This window comes from Callithrix jacchus, chromosome 16 (genome assembly GCF_049354715.1).
Source record: "Callithrix jacchus isolate 240 chromosome 16, calJac240_pri, whole genome shotgun sequence".
NCBI lineage: Eukaryota > Metazoa > Chordata > Mammalia > Primates > Cebidae > Callithrix > Callithrix jacchus.
In genome coordinates this window covers 557351-564894 of record NC_133517.1, presented here as the reverse complement: position 1 = coordinate 564894, position 7544 = coordinate 557351, and positions in this window count along the sequence as shown.

Below are 7544 nucleotides of genomic sequence, written 5' to 3'. Positions count from 1 at the left end.
GAAATTATGAAAAACATAAACTTACTTATGAAATTATTTTACTATACTAAGCCAAAGTAAACTGATACCTAGTTGTTCCCTCTTCCATCCCAATGCTAGCAGGAGGGAATGGGGCTGAAGAATACACCAAGGATATTAAAGTTAAAGGAATAAAAAGTTGTTATAGTTAATGGTACTTCTGAGTGTGATGCCCTATCTGTAAATATGACTAAACTCACAACCTGTAGTATATTAGTTTATTTAGATAAATTTTTTGAATCTAGATATATATGTCTTTCTAGTAATATACACATACACTTATACAGATTCAGTGACTGTCAATAATTCTGACCCAAAATATCTCAGAGAACTCCACAATCCAGCAGGCTGCAGCCATATCCTCTTCACTGAAGTCTGAATCTTATCATGAATGTGTGGGGAGAGGATCTTCCATACATTTCCTTTTGTGGATTCTCTTCCTTAATTCTACAGGTGGGAACTTCTCCCAGTATTTACTATTTCTGTATTCTTTAGAATTACCTCTTATACAATTATAATGCTGTATGTTTTTTATAAATTATGTGCAAAAGTCTTAGCCTTTTCTTTTCTTTCTTTAGAAAAATATTTGTTTATTTATTTATTTAAAGACAAGGTCTTGCAATATTGGCCAGGCTAGACTCAAATGATCCTCCCACCTCAGCCTCCTGAGTAGCTAGGACTACAGGCATGCACCACTGTGTGTAGCATTAGCCTTTAGTTATCACTGGTAAGATGACTGTTGCACCTCATGATATCGTGCATGTTTCAGAAAAAAGAAAAAAAAATAGAAGAAAAACTAGCAGATCTCATTGCTCAAAATGACTTCATATTGCCACTTTTAGATGAAAGATGTTTAGAAAACCAATAACATGAGCTAAGTTGCAGTGTTGGAATGAACATTGAGTGATCAAATCTATGAAATTTTCCATAGTCCACCTCATTGTAGAGTCAATATTTGTGTCAGTTACCAATTTTTTACCACTCTGTTGCAAATAATTTATTCTTTGCTATACTTGCTGAAACTGGACTTGGACTTAAAACATTTTAACTTTACTAGCTGTACAACATTAGTCTGAAATACAGGGTTCTGGAGGGATATGTCAACACATGACAAAGGAAAGTGTTACCCCTTCCCTTCCTCAGTTCCAATTGTCTGCTTTCTTTCTTCAATGGCTTGGCTATCAGCTCTATGAAGGAGAATCAGTAGTGCCTAACGGCTAGTGAGTTTTGCTGATACTCCAACAGGTAGGTCCTTGCTTATCAGTTCCAGCCTGTCAGCACCACCATGGGCAGTTTTCTGCTCATTAGGGCCAGACCACTAGCTGCGAAACAGCTCTCACCCATGACATTTTGGAGAACCCCACAATCCAGCAGACTGCAGCCAGTCCTCTCCATTGAAGTCTGAATTGCATCACTGATGGGTGGGGAGAGGCTCTTCCAAACTTTTCTGTTCCTTGGGTACTCTCCCATAGGCTTAATGGTGGTAACTTCTCTTAATATTGACTATATCTGTATTCCCTAGACTTCCCTTTTATTCATTTTAAAATTTATTCAATTTGTATTAGTTAATAAAGCTTCATATTAAATTTTCTCAGCTCAAATTACTGGTGTGGTTTTTGTCTCCTGACGAGTTCCTGACTAATACAATATTCTAACAATCCTCTTTCCTTACTTAAACTTTGTATGAAGTGCTTCATTCCTTTCCCAAAGAAGACGGGACAATTGTTGCATCTGTTACTGAATTTAATTTAAAGTCACATGCAATTCTGTCCATCAGATTTGGGTGTAACTCTTAATTACCTGTCAACTAAATTAAAATACAAATTATTTGCCTATAACACACCAGCACTGAATGCTAGAGAAGAAATGGAATAAGAGTAACCACAACAAAAAGTCCACATTAGGAAAAATAGAAAATGAGAAAGCAATAGTTACTAATACAGAACAAACATGAAATTCTGCTACATAGGTAGAGTTCTTGTGAAGAGGTATTTTCTTGGGGAGACAAACAGAATATTCCACATCTGTTATCTTCCATATTCACATACGAGGTGGCCATTGTAGAGGGCAGAAGACAATATTTCTGGAGAATGCATTGCTCTAGTTGCCCACTGGGAACCTACTGGTCCACGTTTACTTTCACAAGCAAATGACCACAACCAAGTTTTCTAGAATTTATGGTCTTAGATGCTGGCTTCGAAGCTCTCCTGCTGTTTTTCTGTTCGGTTGGTTGGTTTTGTTTACCAGCCAGTACTTGCATTCATCTAAAACAACAAATTTGGGTGGCAGGGCAGCAATTCACAATTTTTCTAGATTGGATTTAATTCTTTAAACATAGTAAGATTGACCGATTGTTTCCTCTTCCTCCTCCTCCTCCTCCTCTTCCTCCTCCTCCTCCCACAATATGCAATTCAAAATTTTTCTAGCTTAAATTTTAATCTTTCAACATAAGATTGACTGATTGTATCCTCCTCGTCCACCACCACCACCACCACCTCCTCCTCCTCCTCCTCCTCCTCCTCCACTGGGCAGCAAGTCACAATTTTTCTAGCTTGGATTTTATGCTTTCAACATAATAAGATTGACTGATTGTTTCCTCCTCCTCCTCCTCCTCCCTCCTCTGCCAAGCAGCAATTCACAATTTTTATAGCTTGGATTTTAATCTTTCAACATAATAAAACTGACTAATTGTTTCCACCTCCTCCTCCTCGTCCTCCTCCTCTTCCTCCTCCTCCTCCGGGTAGCAATACACAATTTTTCTAGCTTGGATTTTATTCTTTCAATGTAATAATATTGACTGATTGTTTTTTACTCCTCCACCTCTTCCGCTGGGAAGCAATTCACAGTTTTTCTAACTTGGATTTTATTCTTTCAGCATAATAATATTGAATGATTGTTTCCTCCTCCTCCTCCTCCACCTCTTTCTCTTCCTGGCAGCAGTTCACAATTTTTCTAGCTTGGATTTTATTTTTTCAACATAATAAGATTGACTGATTGTTTCCTCCTCCTCCTCCTCCTCCTCCTCCTCCACGTCTGAGCAGCAATTCACAATTTTCCTAGCGTGGATTTTATTCTTTCAACATAATAAGATTGTTTTTTCCTCCTCCTCCTCCTCCTCCTCCTCCTCCTCCTCCTCCTCCTCCTCCTCCACCACCACCTCCTCCTCCTCCTCTTCCACCTCTGAGCAGCAATTCACAATTTTTCTAGCTTGGATTTTATTCTTTCAACAAACTAAGATTGACTGATTCTTTCCTCCTCCTCCTCCTCCTCCTCCTCCTCCTCCTCCTCCTCCTCCTCTTCCTCCTCCTCCTCCTCCTTCTCCTCCTCCTTCTCCTCCTCTGGGCAGCAATTCACAATTTTTCTAGCTTGAATTTTATTCTTTCAACATAATAAGATTGACTGTTTCCTCCTCCTCCTGCTCTGGGCAGCAATTCACAATTTTTTGGCTTAGATTTTATTCTTTCCACATAATAAGATTGACTGATTGTTTCCTCCTCCTCCTCCTCCTCCTCCTCCTCCTCCTCCTCTGGGCAGCAATTCACAATTTTTCTAGCTTGGATTTTATTCTTTCAGCATAATAATATTGACTGATTGTTTCCTCCTCCTCCTCCTCCTCCACCTTCTCCTTTTCCTCCAGCTCCTTCTCCTCTTCCTCCTCCTCCTCTGCCTCTGGGCAGCAATTCACAATTTTTAAAGGTTGGATTGTATTCTTTCAAAATAATAAGATTGACTGATTGTTTCCTCCTCCTCCTCCTCCTCCTCCTCCTCTTCTACTTCACAATTCAGCAATTCACAATTTTTCGAGCTTGGATTTTATTCTTTCAACATAATCAGATTGACTGTTTTCACCTCCTCCTCATTCTCCTCTTTCTCCTCCTCCTCCTCTTTTTCCTCCTCCTCCTCCTCCTCTTCCTCCTTCTTCTCCTCCTTCACCTCTGGGCAGCAATTCACAATTTTTGTTGCTTGGATTTTATTCTTTCAATATAATAAAATTGACTGATTTTTTTCCTCCTCCTCCTCCTCCACCTCCTCCTCCTGTGCCTACGAGCAGCAATTCAGTTTTTCTAGCTTGTATTTTAATCTTTCAACATAATAAGATTGACCAATTGTTTCTGCCACCTCCTCCTCCTCCTTTTCCTCCTCCTCCTCCTCCTCCTCCTCCTTTTTCTCCTCCACCTCTTCCACCGCCCAGCAATTCACAATTTTTCTAGCTTGGATTTTATTTTTTCAACATAATAAGTTTGACTGATCTCATCCTCTGGGCAGCAATTCACAATTTTTATACCTTCGATTTTATTATTTCAATATAATAAGATTGACTGATTGTTTTCTCCTCCTCCTCTTCCTCCTGTTTCTCCGGGTAGTAATTCACAATTTTTCTAGCTTCCATTTTAATCTTTCAACATAATAAGTTTGACTGATCTCATCCTCTGGGCAGCAATTCACAATTTTTATACCTTCGATTTTATTATTTCAATATAATAAGATTGACTGATTGTTTTCTCCTCCTCCTCTTCCTCCTGTTTCTCCGGGTAGTAATTCACAATTTTTCTAGCTTCCATTTTAATCTTTCAACATAAGATTTACTGACTGTTTCCTCCTCCTCCTGCTCCTTTTCCTCCTTCACCAGGCAGCAATTTAACATTTTTCTAGCTTGAATTTTATTCTTTCAACATAATAAGATTAACTAATTCTTTCTTCTTCCTCCTTCTCCTCCTCCTCCTCCTCGTCCTCCTCCTCCCCCTCCTCCAAGCAGCAATTCACAATTTCTCTAGCTTGGATTTTATTTTTAAGTATTTACAACTGGTCATAAGTTACTTACCTTGTGACTTAACTGAAGTATTTACAATTGTTAATTATTTAAAACTGGGCGTAACTTACTTACCTTGTGACTTAAGTATTCCATTATATTTATCTGATGTAAGGAGACATGTGATTTTATGGTAAAACTTTTTGTTACCCTTTATCTCATGGAAATCCCTTTTGTGTTTTATGTAAACAACTCTACTTGTAACATGTACAAGCAGATCCTGAGTGCAATAAAGTTGTTGGCGAAGCATAGCTTCTAAACCCTGCAGACTCTTTCTGTCTGTCATCTTTTATCTTCCACACACCCTTTATCCAGGTTGGGACCCACTTGCTGGACAGGAGCCCCCAGCAGACGTGCTACACTTCTCAAAGATTGTTTTCTTCTCTTCCTTCTTCTAGCAATTCACAATTTTTGTAGCCTGGATTTTATTCTTTAAACATAATAACATTGACTGACTGTTTCCTCCTCCTCCTCCTCCTCCTGCTCCTCCTCCTCAAAGCAATTCACAATTTTTCTATCTTGTATTTATGCTTTAAACATAATAAGATTCACTGATTGTTTCCTCCTCCTCCTCCTTCTCCTCCTCGTTCTTCTCCTTCTCCTCCTTTTCCTCCAGCCAGCAATTCACAATATTTCTAGCTTGGATATAATTCTTTCAACATGATAAGATTGACTGATTGTTTCCTCCTCTTTCTCCTCCTTTTCCTCCTGCTCTGGGCAGCAATTAACAATTTTCCTAGCTTGGATTTTATTCTTTTAACAAAATACAATTGACTGATTCTTTCCTCCTGCTCCTTCTCCAGGCATCAAATCACAGTTTTTCTGGCTTGGGTTTTATTCTTTCAACAAAATAAGATTGACTGATTCTTTGCTCCTCCTCTTCCTCCTCCTTCTCCTCCTCCTCCTTCTCCTTTTCCTCCTCCACTGGGCAGGAATTCACAATTTTTCTAGCTTGTACCTTATGCTTTCAACATAATAAGAGTCACTGATTCTTTCCTCCTCCTCCTCCACTGAACAGCAAATCACAATTTTTCAGTTGGACATTATTCTTCCAACTTAATAAGATTCACTGATTCTTTCTTCCTCCTCCTCCTCCACCACCACCTCCTCCTCCTCCTCCTCCTCCTCCTCCACCTCCACTGGGTAGGAATTCACAAATTTTCTAGCTTGTATTATATGCTTTCAGAATAAGGTTGAGTCTTTTTTTTCTTCCTCCTCCTCCTCCCCCCCCTCCTCCTCCTCCTCCTCCTCCGCCTCCTCCTCCTCCTCCAGCACCTACTCCTCCTCCTGAACTGGAAAGCAATTTGCAGTTTTTCTAGGTGGATTTTATTCTTCCAACATAATAAGATTCACTAATTGTTTCTTCCTCCTCTTTTTCCACCACCTCCTCCTCCTCCTCCTCTTCAACTGGGTAGTAATTCACAATTTTTCCAGCTTGTATTTTATGCTTTCAACATAATAAGATTGACTAATTCTTTCCTCCTCCTCCTCCTCCTCCTCCTCCTCCTCCTCCTCCTCCTCCACCTCCTCATCCTCCTCCACTGGGCATCGATTCGCAGTTTTTCTAGTTGGATTTTATTCTTCCAACATAAAATTCACTGATTGTTTCTTCTTCCTCCTCCTCCACTACCTACTCCTCCTCCTCCTTTTCCTTCTCCTCCTCCACTGGTTAGAAATTTACAACTTTTCTAGCTTGTGTTTATTGCTTTCAACATAAGATTGACTGGTTCTTTTTTCCTCCTCCTCCTCCTCCTCCTCCTTCTCCTCCTCCTCCACTGGGCAGCCATTCAAAATTTTTCTAGCTTGAAATTAATGCTTTCAACATAATAAGATTCACTGATTCTTTCTTCCTCCTCCTTTTTTCAACCTCCTCCTCCTTGTTTTTTTCCTCCCCTTCCAGGAAGCAATTTACAATATTTGTAGCTTGGATATTATTCTTTCAACACAATAAGTTTGATGGATTTTTACTTTCTTTTCCTCTTTGTCCTTCTCCTCCTCCTCCTTCTCCTCCTCTTCTTCCTCCTCCACCTCCTCCTCCTCTTTCTCCTTCTCCTCCTCTGGGCAGCATTTCACAATTTCTCTAGCTTGGATTCTATTCTTAAGTATTTACAACTGGGAATAAGTAACTTACCTTGTGACTTAACTGAAGTATTTACAATTGTTAAGTATTTACTGGGTGTAACATACTTACCTTGTGACTTAAGTATTTACAATTGTTAAGTATTTACTGGGGGTAACTCACTTACCTTGTGACTTAAGTATTTACAATTGTTAAGTATTTACAACTGGGTGTAACTTACCTTGTGACTTACGTATTCCATTATATTTTTCTGATGTAAGGAGACTTGTGATTTCATGGTAAAACTTTCTGTTCCCCTTTATCTCATGGAAATATCTGCTGTGCTTTATGGAAGCAACTCTTCTTGTAAAATCTACAAGTAGACACTGAGCACAATAAGTTGTTGGCGAAGCATAGGTTATCAACCCTGCAGACTCCTCCTGTCTGTCATCTTTTATCTTCTGCACACCCCCTATCCAGGTTGGGACCCTCTTGCTGGCCAAGAGCTCACAGCAGACGTGCTACTCTTCTCAAAGATTGACTCTTTCCTCCTTTTCCTCCTCCTTCTGGCAATTCAAAATTATTGTAGCCTGGATTTTATTCTTTAAACATAATAACATTGACTGACTGTTTCCTCCTCCTCCTCCTTTTTCTCCA